Source organism: Alligator mississippiensis, chromosome 3, assembly GCF_030867095.1.
Source record: "Alligator mississippiensis isolate rAllMis1 chromosome 3, rAllMis1, whole genome shotgun sequence".
NCBI lineage: Eukaryota > Metazoa > Chordata > Crocodylia > Alligatoridae > Alligator > Alligator mississippiensis.
The window spans coordinates 18,258,066-18,280,594 of NC_081826.1; the positions used below are offsets into that span (position 1 = coordinate 18,258,066).

The 22,529-nt window shown below is 45.8% G+C and overlaps 2 long non-coding RNA genes across 3 annotated transcripts; one reads left to right on the forward strand and one right to left on the reverse strand.

The window, feature by feature from the left end:
* Window positions 1-3,109: 3,109 nt before the first annotated feature.
* On the forward strand, window positions 3,110-22,529 carry LOC109281735 (uncharacterized). 2 transcript variants are annotated; one of them, XR_002088509.2, is made up of 2 exons: window positions 3,110-3,340; window positions 21,274-22,529. It is a non-coding gene; the product is annotated as an uncharacterized LOC109281735 (long non-coding RNA). The 2 variants fall into 2 exon arrangements; XR_002088510.2 differs by lacking the exon at window positions 3,110-3,340 and adding an exon at window positions 16,146-16,362.
* Window positions 4,640-7,945, reverse strand: LOC132249223 (uncharacterized). Its single transcript, XR_009460628.1, has 2 exons — window positions 6,852-7,945; window positions 4,640-6,746 (listed from the first exon to the last, which is right to left on the reverse strand). It is a non-coding gene; the product is annotated as an uncharacterized LOC132249223 (long non-coding RNA).

Below are 22,529 nucleotides of genomic sequence, written 5' to 3' on the forward strand. Positions count from 1 at the left end.
ACTGACATAAGCTGCCTAATGAAACAATAAGTGGATCTCTTCCCTCTGTTTTTGTGCCATAGCCCTTCCCTACAGTGGAAGAGTATGGCCATCAACAAAGGGGTTGTCATGTCCCTGTGCACTGGTTGCTCCTGGGATATCCTCTTTAAGCTACTGGCTGCTCTTGTGAAATAGAGAAACTCCCCATTTTACAGGCACAGGGAACTAAAGCACCAAACTATTGCATGACTTGTCCTAGATCACTCAGGAAATCTGTAGCAGATCAGGAAACAGAAGCCAAGTCTCACAAGTATGATACTAGATGCTGGGGTATTCTTCCCCTCCAACCTGCCTGAAGCAGGATAAAGGCTGCGTTCTTCCAAGAGCTGTGTACACACACATCAACCAGCTCCAGGAAGTCAGGGATATTGGTTGTAGTGGTGTTGGTCTAAAGGCGTAGGCAGAAAAAACTCTAGAGGTAGATATCTTTCATTAGACCAAATAAATAGTTGCAAAAAATGCTTTTCTTTGCAAGTTTCGGGCCCACATACCCTTCTTCAGGCAGAGGAGAATTCAAAGATTGTAAAATTTCTCCCCGGTAGAAACTTCACGTTGCACAGGGGAAGTCAGAGATGGTAGGGTTCCCCTAAGGGGAAAAGTCAGTTTGTAAAAAAGCTGCTCTGTGAGTATGCAAATTGAGTGCACACGAAGGCTGAAGCAGGCTGATTACCTGGAGGTGTCAGATGGCAGGTAGGGTGTTGAATTTTGCTTCTTTCTTGTTCAGGTGTGACGTTTTCATTTCAAAACAGCTAATTACAATATCTTCGATGTTTCAGGGATATTGGTTGTAGTTGTGTTGGTCTAAAAGCATAGGCAGACAAAACTCTAGGGGTAGAGGCGATATCTTTTACTAGCAAAATGCCCATCATAAATGACGGGGGGAGGTGTGGGGGTGGGGGACAGAGATGGAGACTAGCATCTCATCCTGCACCTTCCTCCTGCTGCTCTGGGTCCAGCTCTGCTCCCCCCACCCCGCCGCCACTCCGGGTCCTGCCCTGTTCTCCACACCACCGTTGCCACTCCGGGTCTTGCCCTGCTTCCCCCACCCTCCTGCCACCTCTCTGGGTTGTGCCCTGCTCCCCCTGCCACTCTGTGTCCATCCCTGCTCCACACCCCCTACCTGCTGCTCCATGTGCAAGGGAGGGTGGTGCATGGCGGTGCAGGAGCGGGGTAGCGTGCACCTGCAGGGTGTGCCATAGAGATTGGCCACAGCATGAGAAGCGCTTGACAGATGTGTGGCAAGGAGAGCAGCTCCTGGGTGTGGTGCAGGGTGCATGCGGGGGTGTGTGGAGCAGGGCATGCATGGGTGGCACGTGGCCATGGGATGTGACAAGGAGAGTGGCCATGGTGCAGGGAGCACCTGCTGGCTGTGGCCACGTGGCATGGGATGCAGCCCCAGGGTGTGGCAGAGGACATGCAGGGGGGCATGGTATGCAGCCACAGGGTGCCACATGGGGAGCGGGCATGGGGGGGCATACCTGTGTGCTATAGCTGGCACTACCCATGCCTCCCTGACTGCTGCGCTTGTGGCACCCTGCAGCCACACATCATGGCCCCTACCAATGCAGGGCGCACCCAGAAGACCCGCACGCCGCATCCCCATGCACCATGCCCCCCCCGCAGCCGCATGGGGGGATATCGTATGTGGGGGGCGGCATGCAGCCGCAGGGTACTGCGTGGGGAGTGGGTGTGGGGGGTGTGCCCCACCCCAAGGCCATGTATTACAGCCAGTGGGCACTGCTCACGCCCCCCCACCCGCTCCCCACGTGGCACCCTGCTTCCGCATGACACGCCTCTCACGTGCCCCGCCCCCACATGGCCCATGGGGCATGGCTTGTAGCTGCGCAGGGGATATGGCATGCAGGGGGAGGGGTGGCGCACGGCTGTGTGGGACAGGGCCTGGTGTGCAGCCACAGGGTGCCGCGTAGGGATTGGCCACGTGGGGGGCGAACCCCACCCTTCGGCCACATGCTGCAGCTGGTGGGTACTGCCTGCATCCCCCCTGCCCGCTCCCCGCACAGCACCCTACAGCCACACTCCAGCCCCCACCCCTCCACACGGCCATGTGCCATGCCCCCCTGCATGGTCGTAAGTCACAGCCCCCCATGCGGCGGCAACCCATGCCCCCCACACGACCAGCCACCCCACCGTGCCCTGCAGTGGGGAGCACAGCCTGGCCCCAACCACCTCCGCCTGTGTGTCTGCCTGTCAGTAAGGTTTCGGGTGGTGCATGTGCAGTTGGCCCAGCGCGTTACGGACAGACAGACAAAAAGCAGCCAGAAGTGCTACAGCTTGTATTATGTTAGAATTAGGCCAACTAATCACATCAAGTTTTCTTACTGTGTTACAAGACCCTCTAGTCCTATGTTCATTTGTTATTTTGTATTTGGGGGGGGGGGGGGGGAGTTCAGGGGTAAGAACAGAAAGCCCACAGCATCAGGGGGTTGACCCTTGTGGAGTCATTCAGACCAGTGCAAGGTAAATCGTAAGTGTGTGTGGAAAGCTACCATCCCATTTGGTCCCTACCCTGCCCTGATAAATCATTAAATTTGCTACAGTACGATGGTGATTCTTGCTCAAAACATTTAATTAGTTGACATCAAGCGTTAAAGGAATGAAGTTACTCCAGTTTTTTTATCTGAAATTTAAAATGATCAAAATAATGTTATTTGTCTTTTAGGTCCAAACATAACTTTTTCATAATTATGAATGGACTCAATAAAAACAGTATTCGCTAACAAGTGCTTATGCAATACAGAAGCGCTGTTATCATCACATATATATTTACCAGCTGGAGTTCTAATTGAAATTTGTTCAGAACTCAAAATAGCATTAGGTCATGTTATGCTTAGAGCATTAAGCAATGATTACATCTGTGGCTTTTGTTTTTAATTAGCTTTTTCACTTATCTAGGAGAGAGAGAACCTTTCAAGACCATAATTCATGTTTCATTACAGTGGGAAGAGAACAAACCAAGTCATCTTGCAGAAAGTGTGTGAGCATATAATTCACACTACTGACTGGGGGGCTGTTAGATCTGACTGTATTTTGATTTCCTGTCACTTATCAGTTACGTTAATTGCTTTTTGATGGCAAAGAGTTGCGGTCGTTTTACATTCAGGGATCTCAAATGACTTCTTACAAAAAAGAGATGTGCCCATATTATACTGTATCTTACTTTTCCTTTGACAGAACAGGAACGTTGGCTTCAGTGCATCGAACTAAAAAGCAAAGAGCCTCTTCTCATTCTCCAGGCAGTGTTTAGCTACAAGTGCGTTTGAACGAAGATTTCAAATGCAAGGTTAGGAATCTTATAAACCATGGGCTCCAATGCAGGAAGGCATTTAAGCATGTGCCTAGCTCTGAGCACATAACTAGCTCCGAGGAATATTCACCTGGTACAAGTGAAGTGGCTTGCTAAATCCGGGCCTATATAAATGAACAGGGCAAATCTTAGCAAGTGATGTGCTTACAGTCAATAACCACGTGCAGATGGCTCCCATAGGTGACTAATTGACAGGAATGATTTGTGGCAAGTAAAATGGCTGCAATGTAGTTTATTCCCACGCCTGTTCCTTGTGCTGACATGCAGAAGGCTGGAGAAACTACTGCTGCTCTAAATTATACTTTATGTGGTACCTTTTTAATGCATACTCTTGGGGGTGGGGGGAATGAGTAGCCCCACATGCCAAGGTGTGTGGGGGATAATTTGATTTAATTCTCACAAGTGGAATACCTGTTGGGGAAAAAAACCATCAACCCTCTCAATTGCTCTGTGGCATTGGAGTCCTGAAGGGAGCTCCTTCAAAGCCAGCACTCACATAGGCAGCTGGGGGCTTATCCTGTTTTGCATTGCTTCTCTGTGAAAGGGACAAAGCTCTTGACCAGCCTTGAGAGTTTTGTTGCATCAGAAGATGTACAAAGATGTCAGGTGGCTTCATGAGACATGCAGATGTACAGCTAGAGGACAAGAACAAGGGCACTGATTCCAAACAAGCCAATAAGTGTGACACACAGGAGTGCTCGTACAGGGACTGTGTGACATGGCCACTAGACGTGGTTCAGGATTGCAAAAGGCTTACATCTATGTGACATGACAGTTATTTTATTGTTTTTACGGTCCTTTACTTTACCTTTCTTCCTCTCCTTTCTTTACATGAAATGCTCCAAATCTCCAAAAATATAATAGCCAATAAACATGACCATCACAAACTAAGACAACCAGTTAGTAGTACCTACAAATAGAGACATTTAGGATCAGTGGTGATGCATAGTGGGTACACGTGGGCGCATGTGCACCCCAAGCATGGCGGCGCACCCCCTGCGAAATGGCGCCACCAATACTGCCAGCCCCGCCTGCAAGTGGTCGCTGCTCGCCAACTCCCCCGCCCTTTGCCGCCGACACCTGTGGTGCCATTTGTGGGCAGTCTGTGATCGCCGTCGGCCGCTACTGACACTGCTGGCAGCTGACCGCTGGTCGGCGCTTGCCACCCCGCACTGCTGACAGCAGCACCATTGCCTGCAGTAGCTTGCTGTGCCCTCCCAGCCTCCAGGGGCATGTGGCGTTCATGTTTAGGATGGGGGTCAAGGGCAGACAAGGTTCCCTGGGTGAATTTGATATCTTTTATTAGACCAACCCAAATAGTTGGAGAATAGTTATTAAGCAAGCTTAATGGTTCAAAAACCCTTCGTCAGGCTAAGGAAGTTTCAGCAGTTGGAACTCCTTGACTTATTTGGAGATTCTCCAGGTTCTTATTGGGCATCTATTATTATCTCCTGCCAGTGACTCTGTATGCCTTTCCAATCACACCCCACGCCGTGTCCTGGAACGTAGCTCTGTCTCCAGCTGACCCAGTCATTCTGCTACCTGGATCCTTCTTCACTGCTCTAGATTTTTTTTTTTTTTGCTTGTGACCAGACTGATATGCATTATTCCTATCAAAACACGCACGCAGACTGTAGCACTGTGAATGCCATAAGAAGCAGAGATCCAGCATCCTCTCTGTCTTCTTCTTTTTTCTTTTTTTTTTAAGTCTTATCTTCCTCTTGTAATACTGGGGATTACAATGTATTAGTTTGAAGCAGATGATGCAGAGATTACCTCAGCAGGCTGCTAGCCGATTTCTGTTCAGGATCTAACATTTCTCCTGTTTGCAGTGCGGGTAACTGGCTTGCTTACACTGCTTTTTGTCTCTAGTTTCTTGCCCAATAAATCATCTGTAGCCATTTTGGGATAAATGGACTTTGGCTTAAGAATCTCTGTTACATAGGCATAACCATTTTTGTCCCTCTGTCTACAAGTCTCTGAGATGGTGAGTCTAAAAAAAAATAAAGTCATTGTAAGGTAATGACACTATTCTAATATCATGAAACATGGATGCCTTCAATCAGCTAGGCCTTTTTAAAAGGAAGCAAATCCTTTGTGGTTTGTTCTGACTTTTCCACATGAGTATCATATAAGTCCTGCTATTCGAATGGAAGAGAGATTACGTTGTCGATGATGCATGAAGCAAAACAGAGGGCAGCTTGCTCGCTTTGTTAGAGTTAGCTAAGCCAGCTTGCTCTGACTGGAAGTCATACAAGAGAGCAGATACACGGCTAATTTCTGCACTGCACTGAAGCCAATTGAGGGAAATGGAAACATTCCCATAGACTTTGGCTCAGACTTTTAGTTACGCCCGGGTAAATGGAGAGCAGCGGCACTGGTGATGCTGAGAGCAGAAAGATTAAAATTTATGCTCTGGCCAGCAGAGCTGCATCCGAGATAAATGTGGCATAAAGGCTGACGGTTCCTGTCTTCGGTTACACCAGTGAACGTTTTGCTGTCGGCTGTATGCATACATACACGTATTTTAAAACCACAATATCCTCTCTGTGCCATCCAGTGGTGCTGGGTTGCATACAGTTTTCCTGTCCTGTAAAACTCTTCCCATTCCATACAGAGACCACAGCAAGGCCTTTAAAGCTTGTGAGAAAGCCCGTTAGCCAATCCCTTGGTGGCTAGGATGATCAACTGCCTGTAATTACTGGAGGTTTTCGTCTCCTCATTTCTGGGCAGACCTTCTATCCTAGACCCAAGTCACCTTTCCCAAGAAAAGTTTCATAGGAACTGGTAGATTCATGGAAAAAAGTTTCTGCTTTGATTGCCTCACCTTCCCCCCAAAAAGTTTAGTTATAAAATTCCCAGCCAGCTCTACAGTGCAATATAGTGGGATTGTGATGGGGTAATTACAAAGCACCCGAGACAAAGGCAGAACTAGAATAGGCCTTTAGGTATTTCCATTTTTCCTTGTTAGCAGCCTCATTCAGATGCAATTTGTTGCCTTTTCTCTGTGTCAGTAGGACAGAAAAACCCAGGCACGAGGATTCGCATGCTCCCTAGCTGTTGCTTCTCCTAAAATGCAACAATACCTTCAGTAGCTCTCTTCTCCTCGCACAGCAGGCATTCAACCTGCACATCACTGATGTGAGAGCCAAAACAAGCAGCCCCTGGGTGGATTTCCTTTTTGTCTCAGCTCTGTCCTTTATTTGTGTTTCAGATAAGATGCAGATGGCCCAGTTGCTGCCTCTTTGTCCGTGTGTGTCTAGGCAGGGAAAAAAAAAAATTCCCCACTGCCTGTGCAGTTTTCTTAGCTGTCTCCTGCTCACCTCCACCTCCTCATTTCCCTCTTTATCTGGATTCTGTATTCTTCGTGCTGCTGTCGGTCCTGTGGAAATGAACACATCAAAGCCATAAGTAGTCGTTCTTTCACTGCTCCTGTGTCCTCTCCCCCCCTTCCTTCCTATAACATTAATATTAATAGCTACTGTACCTTTCTTAGCTGTTTCTTTCTTCTTGATCCTCAAGGGAGCAAGCCTTTTCTTGGACTTTCTGCTAAAGTGAATACTTGTTTGAAGGAATGCTAGGGCATGCTGGGAAACACAACAGAGGGTGATGCCTGTGATACAATATTGGACCAAACAGCAGAGGCATTAAGTGTTATTGTACTGTCAGAACAGTCGAGCACTGTTTTTTCCAGCGTACTAAATTTTTTTTCTAGTAGGAAGAGATATGCAGGAGGCTAATGATGCCAAGCAGAGGATTTTTTAAAATTATTTTGCACTCCCCAAGGAAAGGAAAGAAAATAGGTTTTTCATCCCCTCCCTTCCCCCCACTGCTCTCCCACTGGGCTGCTAGCTGGGAAGCAAAAGTGCCAGCCCATATAAGCACACTCTTTGTGTTTCTCCGGTACAAATACACACCCACACGATCAAGTGAGACAGACCAGCAGCAGCTATAACCATTGTTTATGGAATTATACTAATTAGATCTCTAGCCTGTCAAAGGGTTGTCTGCTTGGTGCTGTGTTTGTGCATCTGCCTAAACTCTAGTGGTTTGCTTGGGCTGTGATCTCACGTTGGTATTCTGTGATGTGGTTGTATGTCTAACACCACAGAGAAACCTTCCAGGTCCGAGTTGCGTACACACTTGTTGCTGCAGTATCTGGGTTGTTGTTGTGATCATTTTTAATCATGAACACGCCAGCATGCAAGACCACTTGTGTACTGATGTCTTAGGAAGAGCGTATCAAAGTAAGATAACTGACACATTAGTAACATATTGGTGTTCTGCAATTCTGAGACTCCTAAGTGACTCTTGCTGTTATAGGGAGCACCCTTGTAATACATGGTACAGAAAACATTTCCAGGGGAAACACAGCGGGTCAGGGTTTGTTGCTCTTACCAGGTATTGCTGTGAAGGAGCGTTGGCTATAAAGGAATCCACTGCATTACCAGGTTTGGGCTTGTGAATAAGCTATTCCAAGGGCAATTTCACAGCAGACAGACACTCATTTCCACACTAAGTGCCTGCACAGGGCTAGGAGAGCGGTGCTGGCTGCAGGGGTAGCTTTTTCCCAGGCCTTTGTACATCAGGACCCATCCCAACATGCATGAGGCTGGGAGAGAGCTGCCCCTGCCGCCAGCACAGCTCTGCCAACCCCACGAACATCGGGACCAGCCTCTGTACACCCTGCCAGCCCCTGGGATGGCGCCAAGCGGGGCCTGGAGCTCTCGCTGGCTGCTGAAGGAGGGCAGAGCAAGGTAGGAGCAACCTTGGTCCAGGCTGTTCCCGTTGGGTGCAAATCTGTGCCTGACAGGGCGCATGTGTAGATGTGTTCCCAGCCACATCTTACTGTGCTTTATTTTACTGTTCAGTAAACTTCCTGTGTATTAATTGCACATGTAGATGCAGCCAGTATGAAGGAAATATCATAGGCCTGAATCAAAGCCCTTGGACATTAATAGGAGTCCTTCTGTTGTGTTTCATGAGTTTGGATAGGGACCTAATCACAGCCGTTTGGAGGCAAGGCAAATTATAAAAGCACGCGGCTCAGTCCTAGGATGATGGTCCCAAACACTTTGGCTAAAAGCCGTGATATGCAGTGCTCTAGGTTACTGCTGAAAACAGGAGTTGATTGGGTATAACTCAGCGAGGAAATCTTGGTTCTTCTTACCAAGAAGAAAAAAATTATTTGCTTGTCTGTCACAAATAATCACCAGCTGGATAGTTTAAGACACATGCAGCAGCATCACATGCTAATGTAACAGAGCTGCCTTGTGTTTGCAAATATGAAACCAAAACAAAGTTCCAGGCTGCGTCCGAGATCTCTGCAGGAAACCTAATAGGAAAATTCAAATGAGGGCACGCTTTGCTGCTTGTCTACAGGATTTTCCCCAAAGGTCTCCCTAGTCCCCAAGCTTATGATCTTAATTAACCCTCCCTACCTTGTTTTGAGAAATGGAATTTTAAATAATTATTGGGATGTGCTGGCTTCCTCACCAGAATATCAGACCTTTCACTCCCAATTATTAATGCTCATTTTTTTATCATTTTCATTCAATGCTATGGTGCAGAAGGAAAGTCAGATGCACAGATGGCCAGAGCCCCAATTGGTATAAAGCTGCCCAGTGTCAATGACATTGGACCAAAAAATTTCCAGCATGGGCCTTGGATCTGCAGCCACTGAAGCAGGAAACTGCTGCTTCTGGTCAAAGCTGTCTCCAGTTTTCAGGTGACATTTTGGTAGCCCTCCCCCTGAATAAGTGCACTGGTAGAGCAAGTGTGACAGCTTGCTATGGCACCACAGCCAAGAGTTCAAGTCTTGCTCTGGGTTTGTGCCACAAGCTGTCCCCAGCTGTAAATGGGGCCCTGCTTGTTCCGGAGAGGGAGTCAAAGGCAACTGGTTGAGACGGTAGCCACAATTCCTCATCTGTAAAATGAGGAAGGGGGGATAATGTCACAGGGATGCTGTGGGGATATTGAAGACTGTGGGTGCATCTATACATGTGCCCGACTGTGCAGTTCTTGCTGTGCAGTCATTTAGTTACTTGCTTTAGGTAAAGCAAGTAACTAAATGACTGTGCAGTAACTGCTGCTACTGTGCAGTCCTGGCAGCGCATGGATCGTTTCCGACCCTACTGCACAGTAGCAATGAGCTATTGTGTAGTAGCTCATTGCTACTGCCCAGTAGCATCGGTGTCACAGATTATGCCTGCTGATGCTGCATTGCCATACCAATGAGCTACGGTGACATAGCATCTTGTGTAGATGTGCCCTATATGTCTGAAAGAGTGGCAAGTATACAGATGATTGGTATTTATGGGGGTTCCCAAATTAGTTCCTCTTTCCCCAAGACCTAGTTTCTTTGCTTTATGGCCAGGCTTTGTGCTTGTAAGAAAAGAGGGTTTTTTTTGCCTGGTAAGGATGCCCATGAAAGGTTTTTAGATTTACCAGGCATCAGGATAAGATCTCAAGCCTGTGCATGTGTTAATTTGAAGGGGAACACCCAGATCTTTGAAACTGGCCCTTGCAATAGCAGGCAGCCCCTTGCAAAAATGTTTTAACAGCTTTTAAATGAACTCAGTTCTATGTTACTTGCTGTAATCAGTACAGAAGTCTCTGTGTCATTTATTTTGATAGTAGCTTCATTTTGCTTTACACTGTTCCCATGTTTCCAGTATGCAGCAGATTTCTGTATCACCAGTAATGGTCTATTAAGGAAGACATGTACTGTCTGGAAAACGATCTAATAAAAAAGGGTCCTTTTCAAGAAGAGAACTTGGTAATAAGGAAGTACATTCTTTTTCAGATGCAGAAGTCAAGCAAAGGGGTGATGAATCTGAGGGGCAGAAGTGAAGCTCTGGGGTGCATGCAGAATTGAGGGGATGTTGGAATATAGTATTCCTGTGGAGCTGGAACAGCAGAACAACTGCAAGCCTAGAATTGATATGGGGCTGGTGGGGACAGGACAGATTGAGTTGGGGGACAGAATTGCTGGGCAGTGGGCAGGACACATCTAAGGGTGATGATAGACCCTTCCTCCCCCACCTCCCCAAACTCCCCCATTCGATCATGTTAAGCAAGAGCCCCTTGTACCTAGTCTGAATCCCAGAAGCCATGGAGTACCACTGCTGTTGCTGTGCCTAGGGCTCTATCAGTAAGGTTCACATTGCAGGATGAGGGCCAAAGTATGTTCTTGCCTCCCTCGCAGCAAAGTCAGTGCCTAATAATGTAGGGAAGGACTCAGAAAAAATGCTGCTCTGATAGCAATGCGTGGGGAAGCTGAGGAATGTGGTGATAAAGAACTGCTGAGCGGTTGTACTAGGGTGTTCCTTTGCATGTTGTCTATGGTGGAGGAAAACATTTGGGCCTGATAGAGCTGCTCTTCTTTGGAACTGGGTGTACTAGTCACAATTTGTATTCTATTTCCACTGATAAAGGGTGAATCAATGGTTAAATAGATGTTTTATGCAGCTGTTTTATGTTTTAAAACATGCAGATGTTGTAAGTTTTATGCAGGAAGATTATGCAGCACTGGCCCACAGCTGTAGGGAGCAGATCAGAAAAGCCAAGGCTGAAACCGAACTCAAACTAGCTACGGGAATCAAAGACAATAAAAAGTCCTTCTTCAAATATGTGGGATGTCGGGAAAAAAACAAGGGCTACGTCGGACCCTTGCTGAACCAAATGGGACAGCTGACAACCGACACCCAGGAAAAAGTTAATCTCCTCAATGATTAGCTTGTGTAGGTTTTTCACCACCCGAAGAGGATCACCCTGCCTGACAGGATGCAGGATTACTAGGGTAGGAGTGAACATAGGCCTATAATTGGCGAAGATCTTTTGAGGGAAAAGTTTGGGAGGCTGGACAGCCACAAGTCAGCTGGCCCGGATGGAATGCACCCAAGAGTGCTAAAAGAGTAGGCTGACATCATAGCACAACCAATGGCAAGGGTATTTGAGAATTTGTGGTGCTTGAGAGACTTTGGAAGAGGATCAATGTGGTGCTTATCTTCAAGAAAGGAAGGAAGGAAGATCCAGGAAACTACAGGCCAATCAGTTTGACCTCAATCCCTGGAAAGATCTTGGAAAAAATCATCAAAGAAGCCCATCAACAGGCTAACAGAAGGTGACATTCTGAGATAGCCAACATGGCTTCATTGTGGGTAGGTCTTGCCTGACCAACCTCATTTCCTTCTATGGACAGGATATGTATCACCTGGACAAAGGAGAAGAGGTAGATGTCATATATTTAGATTTCAAGAAAGCCTTTGATTTGGTCTCCTATGACGTCCTTATGGTAAAATTGGGGAACTGCGGCCTCGACAGCCTTATGGTCTGATGGCTGGGGAACTGGCTCTGTGGTCAGACCGAGAGAGTGGTAGTTGATGGAACTGAGTCAACATGGTGCATTGTAACCAGTGGCATCCCCCAGGGCTCAGTACTTGGACCACTACTTTTTAATATATTTATTAACGATCTGGATTTGGGTGTCAGAAGCGGATTGGCTGAGTTCACAGATGACCCCAAATTAAGGGGAAGTACAGTCACACTAGAGGATAGGCTGGCAATTCAGGCCAACCTGGAGAGGCTCGCAAATTGGACAAATCAAAACCTGATGACATTCAACATGGAGAAATGCAAGGTGCTCCACCTTGGGAGAAAAAACACACATCATACTTATAGGCCTGGCAGTGTTACACTCACTAGCACCATGACTGAGAGACTTGGGGGTCATGATCTATCATAAGATGAACATGAACCACCAACGTGATGCTGCAGCTGGCAAAGCAAATAAAACTCTGGCTTGCATCTATCAATGCATCTCAAGCAAGACCCAAGAAGCTATCCTCCTACTTTATCTGGCCTTGGTGAGGCCACAGCTGGAGTATGGCATTCAATTTTGACCTCTACACTTTAGAAAGGACGTGGAGAAGCTTGAAAGAGTCCAGAGGAGAGCCATGCACATGATTAGCGGTCAAGAGAGCAGGCCTTATGAGGAGAGGCTGAGAGGCATGGGACTCTTCAGCCTGGACAAGCAAAGGCTCAGGAGTGACTTGGTGGCAGCCTATAAGTATATAAGGGGTGTGCATCAGGAACTGGGAAAACCAGGAGACCCCACTTCAGAGCAGACTCAGTTAATCAAGTGTGCTCTGCAAGTGAGCTGACACACGCTGTGCTGTGCCGCGTTCAGTTGTATAAGCAGAGAAATGCACACCAGCATGCAGAAAATGATGTGGGTGCACTTTTGAACTAAAGCGCCTTCTACGTGTTTTCGTTCACAAGCACGCTGCTGCCATTTTCTCAGCAATTACGTGCATTCTGCTGCTTATACAACTGCAAGTGGTGCAGCACCAGGCACTTTTCAAAGCGCTCGGCGCTGAGGTGCTTACATGTGTAAAAAGGCACCCTGACACCAGCTGCTAGGCCTCACATTTGATCTAAGTCATAGAGTAGTAGAGAAGTAGAGCTGGAAGGGACCTCCAGAGGTCATCTAGTCCAGTGGTTCTCAACCTTTTTTGCACGAGGACCCATTTCTAAACAGCAATGGCCAGTCCCGACTGGGGAAATAGTTTAAGAAGAAAACAGCCCCTTGGCTTTGCTGGTGCCCCAGCCCTCAGTGTGTGGGGCAGGGAGTGGATGTGTGGGGCATGGGGGGCCCCAAGCAGACCCTTGCAGGCTTGAACTCTGTCAGCCTGCAAAGCAAAACCCATGGTTTGTACGTTTTTCTCCTTTAAAGGAGAGCCCATTTTTAAAGTTTGTTGATCCATTTTGAAAGTCTGTTCGCAAGCCTTTTATATATTCTTGTGACCCGCTTTTGGGTCATGACCTATGGGGTGAGAAAGACGGATCTAGTCCAACTCCCTGCCTGAGGCAGGATCACCCCTATCCAAACCACCCTATACAACCATAATCTAAACTCTACGTAAGACTACCCTCAACCCTGACACAACACAGACCTAACACCCTAGCCTGCCACAGTTAAAGCAGAGGAAACACAGCAGCCAATGTCCTGCTTCTATAAAATGTTGTCAATATACATCTATGTAAGGGATAATAACTAACTAGTGTATTTTCCCTCCAAAGACAGTCCAGGACACAGCACTGTAATGAAATTGCTTTTATTCTGTGTTCCATTTCATTATGCAGTTTTGATTTACCTGAACATGCGGCAGGTCCATGAAAGCGCTTACCATCAAACTGTGAATAATGTGCAAAACTTCTTCCCTTCTTCCAGCTTCCTTGTCCCCTCCATGGACACTCTGAAGCGCTGCTACTGTATTTGTCTTCCGTTTCCCTTCTACCTGGTCACCTCTTTCTCTACAGTCTCCTTTTAGTCACACATGCCCATTTAAATCTCTTTAGGGCACTTGGCTTGTCCAGCTGCAAAATTTGCTTGGACTGCAAACTTTAGAGTTTTGATGGGGTGCCAAATGTGCATCTTTGGCTCCAGAACCCATCCCAAAAGAGAAGTTTAGTTCCTGCGTTTAGTCCTAGGAACTGGAATACATCACAGCAAATTACACTGTGACTGCAGGTCTTCAAAACTTTGAAGCCATGTTGTATTTGATATTTCTGTTTTTGCCCCCTGTCTGGGATAACAATGGCCAAAAGGAGAGAGTTTGAGAGAGTTCATTTTCTAATGGCTTTAAGGAGGTTGGGGGGGGGGCGTGGGGGGTGAGGGGGGAGGTGGTACAGGAGCTTTATTTTAATTCTTAGATATGTTGCTTATTTTATTATTAGTACGGTTGGAGCAGTAGCTTAACCGGGGTGGGAGTAGGAGGGGCACCAGCCCCGGGTGCTGATTTAGAGGGCACAGTGCAGCGAGCTGGTCTCAGCAGCCAGGCAGGGAGGACAGAGCTGGCTCCAGCAGCAGTGGCAGTCCCAAGGGGAAGACGAGACTCTCCAATGCTCTGCCCCCTCTCCCCACACAACCCCTCCTCCCCCTTCCCTGCCCAGGGTGCCAAAATAATTTCTTATACCTCTGGGTTGGAGTGGTGTAGCCGTGATCGCAAGGTGATTTGCGTAACAGGAAGTGCCGGGAAAAACCTCCCTTGGAAACCTATTCCAGATTATGGTAACTCTCACCATAAAGAAGTTCTTCCTGATGTCTAATTTAAATCTGCTCTCTGTCAGCTTGTGGCTGTTGTTTCTAGTAACTCCAAGGGGTGCCCTGGTAAACAGAGCATCTCCTATTTCTTGCTGTCCCCCTTGACAAATTTGTAGACAGCCACTAGATCCCCTCTCAGCCTTCTCTTGCGAAGGCTAAAGAGATCCAGGTCCCTCAATCTCTCCTTGTAGGACCTTACCTGCAGGCCCCTAACCATCTGGACCCTCTTGGTTTTCCACATCCCTCTTGAAGTGTGGTGCTCAAAACTGAATGCGGTACTCCAACTGCAGCCTTACCAGTGCTGCATAGAGGGGAAGCATCACCTCCCTAGACCTGCATAGGTCAGCATTTGGTCTTCTGTGCTATGCAGTTACATACGATTTTCTTTTCATATACAGCCTGTCAAAGATATTTGTGCAAAAGAGATAGACAAAGTCAAGAAAGAAGCAACGAGTGCCATTTCCATTTATGCCATAGAGCCATTTTATCATAAGGACCCGAGTGAGACAGACATTCTCCTGTGCAAGATCAGGTTACCACCATTAGCCTTTGCTGCTCCTGGAGTTTCATCAAGGTCAGGTTGGGCCATAAGTGTTGCCAGTTCACTATTTGAGTAACCACACTCTTATTTAAGAAATAATTCATGGAGTAAGTGTGACCCCAGCAGCTGAAACTGGAGACACAGGAAATATCTCAGATTCCAACTCAGCTGAGCCTCTTGTTAAGCTATATGCATTTAGCCTTTGGATGACCATGTGAAGCTCCTGTTGATATTATTGGGAACCTACAGACAGACCTGCGAGGGACGTGTAATTCTGAGGAGGTATCTTTTCAGTTTGTCTTCCAAGCACTTCAGCTAGTTGGAGCTGTGTAACAGCATGGCCTTTCTGAAGAGAGAAAGATAAAAACCTGCTGAATTGCTCTTTCCTATATATGACATGCATTTTATCTCCTTAAGTTCCACAGAATATATGAAGTCTTCAGTTGGAAGCACTGTGCTGTTCTGGTTTGGGACCTTCCACTGATAATCCTGCAAAGCCAATTCATTACACATACTGCTTTTAGCAGGCTACGAGCCTGTTGTCCTACTCTCTATTCACCGCAATTGGACAGGGGATAGATATCAAATCAGTTGCTACCTTGTGTACTAAGTCCCATGCAATCAAGAACAACACCTTCTTATGCTTGGCACTGTATAAACAAGTAAAACCAGAACAATCCTGACCTAATGCATTCAGTTTGTACCCAGGCGCTCGAGGCAGTTATCTCTCCACTACAGCCTTTATCCTGGACCTTGTGTTAGCAGTCAACAGGCTCATCTCAAAATATCTGCATTTAACTGTCACGATGCAAAATCCATACCACTGATTTGCAAGAACAATAGCTCTCTAGCATCAGTGAAGAGAGGCATTTTTCTTTAGGCTGCTTCATTTTGAAGTTTGCGTGAATTGACATAAAATCAACACTGGCTTTTGCTATTTAACACTGGACTCTGCCTCTCAAGAGTCCAGGAAACATCATTACAGAGAGGGGTCCAGCTCTCGGCAGGGAGTATAGATGCTTTGGTGTGTTCAGAGACAAAAAGTTTGTTTAATGGGACTGCTGTTCATAGGATCACACTTTGAAGAAAATGTGCTCGATTAGCACGTGTTCAGCTTGGTTTTGCAGGCTTGTGCTGTGTATTTGTTTTTAGCTCAAGAAAAGAAAATGTCTCATTCTTTTCTCAGTCACCCCAGTGTAGATCAGCATTAACTCCCCTGAACTCCATGGAGTGAAACCGTAGACAAGAGAAATAAATAGCTTGCCTAGGGAGAGAGAAAATTTGTCATCTTGAAATTCTGCTCCACAGGTGTTTCTGCTGTTCCAGATGTCTTGAACAAAGCCCCTGGTGGTATGTAATTTAAATCCAATTGGACTTAAGTAAGGTCTGATATAACAGTCTCTTTTCTCTTTGCTAGCTCATGACATGAGCCCAAGTTGCTTTCTGTCAAGGGCCCCACAAGCACTTACAGTAAATGGCTGGATCAAAAAACCCCAGCAACAACAACAAAAAAAGCAAACCCATATGCCAACTCACAAGACAAATTATATTAAAAAGTAAAAAGCAAACACGTCAGCAGGGACTTAAAAGTCTAAAAGCTGCAGTCTGCATTTTCCTCTGACTCATGTTGCTGATTGGCTGTTACCAGTATAGAGGGCTTGATTCTGCAAGTCCTCTGCAGGCTGAACTCTTAGTGGAACCAAGTACTTGTGACTGCTGCTAACATGGATCACAGTCGCGTTATTAGTTTCCAATTCCCACCGTTTATTAGGGCTGTGCGAAATTTCACCAGCCATTTTGTTTCAACACAATTTCAACTCATTTCAAGCTCGAAACAGTGAAATTAAAATGAAACCAAGGGCTTCAAAACAGCCTCGAAACAAAACAAGGCTAGTCAAAACATTTCAAAAGCTTCGAAACATTTCAAGTTTTGAAGCAGCCGGCAGCCACGTGGTGGGAGACAGAGGGGAACCAGGGCTGCGTTCCCAGTGGCTCCAGGCTCAGCCAGGTGGGGAACGCAGACCTGGCGCTCCCCTCCGCCCACAGCTGGGTTGTGGGAAGCTGATCACAGTGCAGGGGAATCAGAGCACTGCAGTTGGGCTGGAGAAGGGAACTGAGCTGGATCACTCAGGTTCTCTCCCCAGCCTTACGATCGGGCTGGGGAAGGGAACTCAGCCTAGCTGGGCTGAATTCCCAAGCCCAGCCCGATGGTCATACTAGGGAGGGGAACTCAGCCCGGCTGGGCTGAGTTCATTTCCCCAGCCTGATCTAGCGCTGAGGATGGGAACTCAGCCCAGCTGGGCTGACTTCCCATCCCCAGCTCGATCTAACGCTGGGGAGCAGAACTGAGCAATTGGGCTCAGTTGCCTTCCTCAGTCCCAGGCAGCAGCACTGGCTTCCCTTCCTCATCTGGCAGGCAGATCAGGGTCCTCAGCCCAGGAGGACTGGCACAGCCAGCACAGCCCTCCCAGGTTTGGGCCCCAATCTGCCTGCCAGATGAGAAAGGCTGTTTTGAGCTTCCCCATTATAGCAAATGGGCGAAATGTCGAAACAGCATTGAAACAGCCTCACTGTTTCAACGAAGCAAAACGAAACAACTGTTTCAAACTAAAATGAAATTCAAAACAAAACACTGTTCCGTCGAAACCTCGAAACTCAAGTCAAAACAGAACAGTGCCATTTCACACAACCCTACCATTTATCTTTTGTCTTCTAGTGAGCTTAGCATGGCAGAAACCTCTAGCTATTATGGCAATGCAAATCATTAATAATAATAATAATAATAATAATGTCTCAAAAAAGTCCCAGTGGCAAAAAATGATACTAACTGGTCCATTGGGGGTTGTATCTTTGCTCTGACCATAACTGGCTACAAATGCTTCATAGAAAGGTGTTAAAATGGCCCTAGTGGGAAGTTAATTCAAGAACATGCTTAACAGGCCCAAAAAACCATGGAGTTACAGCTTCATGCTACCCAGTGTCCTAGTCAGAGCATCTGTGAAGTACATAATTTCTCTTGCAAACATTAGGAACATGCCCTTTGCTTCACACACAACCAATCATGCAAAAAAGAAAACCACTATGCTTGTTTATGTTCAGAGCCTGAAGTTTTACATTTTCCAAATCTGGGTCACTGAGCAGACATATTAGCATAGGTATTGTTGTGCCTCCCTCTTCCCCCTCTGCTGCTTAATGCCTCCATGCTAAGTAGCCTTCCAAGACAACCATATAGGTAGAAACTTAGGGATGTCAGTGGAGGTCTGTGCAGGGCCAGGTGTCTACCTGTGTGCACACTCTTGGACTATAAACTTCTTAGGTCTTGACACTGATAGTGTAACTAGGGGCTGGTATCCCGATTGCCTATTCAAGTGTCAGTTTAGAGGGCACACAAAAATAGCTTATTATATTTTTTCTTACACACCTAATTACTAGTTTGAGGCCTGGTAAAACACTACTCAGCATTGATAATATGCTTCCAAGAGCTTGGGTGTGGCATATACATTTCTCTGTGCTTGGCCACCTTATCTCATGGAGAGGTGAGATACAATAATCTGGACACCCTCCTTCCTTTGCTATTCCCCACCCCATCCATTGTGGCTACCTGTGAGTGTGCACTACTTGGGAAGCTATCCTTATCTTCAGCTCATGACAAAGTTTGCCATTGGAGGTTGGAGAACTACAATTGTGACTTTCCTGGCCTTTGCACAATTAGAATCTGCCCCCTTTGCATGCTTATGATGTGTCCCTGAATGATTGAAAACACCTCTTTTGCACACATATATCCTCTTTCTCATGCCAAGTGATGCCTCGTTCCATTAAGTGGCCATGTTTGTTTCAACAGACGTTCTGGTGAAGCAAGATATTATACACCATCAATGAATATACCAGAACCTGACCTTAGTTTTTAGCTCTAAAAGAAACTGTCTCCTTCCGTGATCCCTCCATCTCTGAAGGAGAGAAGCTATTCTCTCTCCACAAAACATTGCTGCCACCACTCTGCCAGGACACTGCTGCAGCACACGCCTGTTGCACAATTCACATCATGCATCCCTTATTCTCTTTGCCACTTGATACTGTGTCTCAATCAACTTTGTCTCTGTTGCAGGCAGTCTGTGGCCCAACTGATACCTTTAGCCTAAGGCCATATCTGATTATTTTTTTAGGCTGGAGACTAAGCGTTCATCAGAAAATGAATGACATAGATACAAAATGAGCATAGGATCTCTTCTGTTTTTTTAATTCAATTAACAGCGTAATCATGACGAACAGCCCCCTGGATATGTAGATGGAGTAAAGTCATTAAGATCTCAGGTTACATGTAGTGTTATTTCCCCTTATTCTCCCTTTCTGTGCCCCCAGCAATCATGGCACTTTCCAACCTATCACAATGTAAAATGAAACAAAATCACCAGGGGTTAAAAAAGCCTAAATTGGATTACACTCACACTGTTCAGAAAATGGAGTATTGCTGGTAATTGCATTCCAGTGAATAAATATCCCTACATTAGTTCACATCGCATCAGTATTCCAACAATGATTATTTTCATTGTAATTTGCCTGTCCGGGAATAAATGTAACACAGAGCATATATCCAAACAAGTGATATAGTCTCAGCATTGATGTTTGTTTTAAAGATTAAACCAAGTCCTGGTTGATGCATTAATAAAATGTTAGATAAAAAAGGCCTTCTTTCAATAATGCTGGAGAGCTAACAGCCAAATAACTCAAGCCCCAACCTTGTTTCCGTCCAAGTCAATGGAAGCTCTGCCATTCATTTTGTGGATTCAGGGCGCTTGGAATTTAGTCTTATTTTTATTGCAGCACCTCTAAAGTGTGTTAAGCTCCTTCCAAATGCCTGGAGTCAGGTTGAGATACCTTCTCTCATGTTGGATTTTATTTAATTTCATTTTCTGCAAGGTGACTATAACAGTTCTTAAGTTAACTACACTTCTAACCCTTTCGTAGGTTCGTCAGGGGCATCTCACTCAGGGTTTAGGCCTCTAGCCATGCCTCTTCTTGGGGCAGGAACACGCACTCTCCCCCACCTGACTGGGACCTTCATAGATTTCATAGACATTAGGGCTGGAAGAGACCTCGGAAGATCATCGAGTCTAGCCCCCTGCCCTTGAGTTAAGTCCCCTTGTAGTTCACTGTGATTATCCAGCAGGTCTGAGTTTGTCAGGACCTGCCATTCATGTGTCTCTCTGGGACAATGGCAGTAAATCCATGACCAGACAGCTTTCACAAAATAAGGTATTCATGAGCGAAAAGGAAAGTAAAAGCAAAAGTTTATCTTAGGAAAGCATTTTAATGAGCAGTAAACAGTTTACATGCATACCCATCTTATCTGCTGTTACCCACCTCCATTATTCTTCATAAAATCATGGGGTAAAGTACACAATTCTGTCACTTCTTTGTCCTACAATAAGCCTGTGTCCCTCAGATCAGTGCTTTCACATAATAAAGTCACAGGGTCTTGGTCTTACCAGGCTTCCTGAACAAGGTGAAGCCAATTTATGCTGTCCCCATCCCTCGAGAGAAGCTTCAAAGGGCTAAGCATTTGCACAACCAGCATTGGATGTTGGCATTAATTCTCTCCTTGGCGATTCCAGATGCCAGAGGAATGCCCCTACTTTCCCACTTGGATAAAAACACAACACTACAACCTGGACTTACTGATTCAGTAGTCTATGATCATCCTATGTCCTAGCGTTTGCCACATGTCAGTATACTCTAGCCTTTGAAATATCCCTTTTTTCCATAAGAGCCTCTCTGTCAAGATTACATCTTTTGGAATATTTAATATGAACAAATGTATTGTAAGCTGCCCTTTAGGAAGACATAGGGCCAGATTCTATTCTTCCTATAAGTGGACTTACACACCTACTTGTGATTCTACTCCATCCTGCTCACGTGCCTTTAAATCCATCCATTCATCAACTTTTGTTAACACACCATCATTTGGCCCATAAGATTGTGCCGCAAAAGACAAGAAGGACCCCAGCCATCTTTTGAATTAACGTTTTTTTAAGGACATGAGCAGGATAGAAATAAAATGGCACATAGGTGCTTAAGTCAAGTGGAACACCTAATACGTGGAATAGAATCTGGCCCATGCTGAATGCCCTGAAAACCTTATAAAATAAATATTCAAAGCCAGAAAGAGTGGGAGAAAGTGATTCAACTGAAAAGCAAAGATGCTAGGTTGACAGTAGGGCTGTCTTTAATTTTGGTTACTGGTTTATCTGTATAAAATTTCAGGAATAGATGATTTGAGCACCGCATTTGAAGTCTGTTGAAACCCAGTGAGCCCTCGTTACATGTTTCCCTGTTCGCTGCCACCATGTACCCTGGACCCCATGCTTCTGTATGTAAACCAAGCAGTGATGTTTGCCTCAACAGTCTACTATGAGCAGCATCTCAGTTTTATGTCACAAGTGGCAGAGCTTGGGAAAACACTGCCGTTTGCTTACTTCAAGAGAAGGCTGTCCAGAAGCAAGGAAGATCATCATCCAGGTGGTGTGGCTATTGTCTGTAGCATCACTCCTTCATCCCCAAATGCTTCAGGGGTTATCCTGAAGTTATGTTATGTGTTTTGGTTTTGCTCCGGCTGTTCATACGAACCTCCTGAGGATGGCCCAGGGGTAGCCACAAGTGACCACAACATGGAACCATGTTGGAGGATCTTCACAGGTGCTGCACACCAGCACATCTCCGAAAGTGTAATCCACTCCCAGAACCATTGTGGATCTGGAAGAAGAAACTTTTTTTATTTCATTGAAGGCGAGGAACCCTCCTTATTCCCCCTGACAAAACCATTCCATTCCCATTGAAATGATATAGAAATGAGCCCATTGACTTCAAAGGGAGTTGGATTGAGCTTTCTGTGATCAAGGACAATATGGCACTAATACGTCATGCACTATAATGGTGAGATTTAATGATGTTGGACGGTAGTTTACTGAAATGAACTTTAGGTAATGACCCAAGACACAACAGTTTGGAAGCAAGGGAAGAGAAAAAGGAAACCAAGCATACCATGCAGTAGATGAATTTAACAATAGCTAGTATACTTGCATCTGACATCAGTGTCTTGGCTCAGTAGCCAGGGATATCATAAAATCACCATGTACAATTAGGCACAATCTGCGATCTGTATTTCATTTGAAAGCCAGAACTAACACACCACAGTTACTACATTCATTCTCGAGCTGGAGAGAACATGGTCTTTCCAAGTCACAGTTGAAGCTGCTGTCTTGCGATAGGAAAAATCTTCTGTTTTCTGACTAATTTTTATAACCTTCCCTGCACCGAGTAAATTAGTTAGATTTACTTTTGCTTATGGCATTAGCTTTGGGGGAAAGACACAAAACAAAAGAATAAAAAAAATTTATAAATGCAGAAAAATGCATAAAATGGGAGCTAAAGCTATAAATCCGATCACCCTGCATATCTGGACATGTTTGTTTGTATTGATTGAAGGGAAAAAAAATGAAATAAATCACATTTTAAATTGA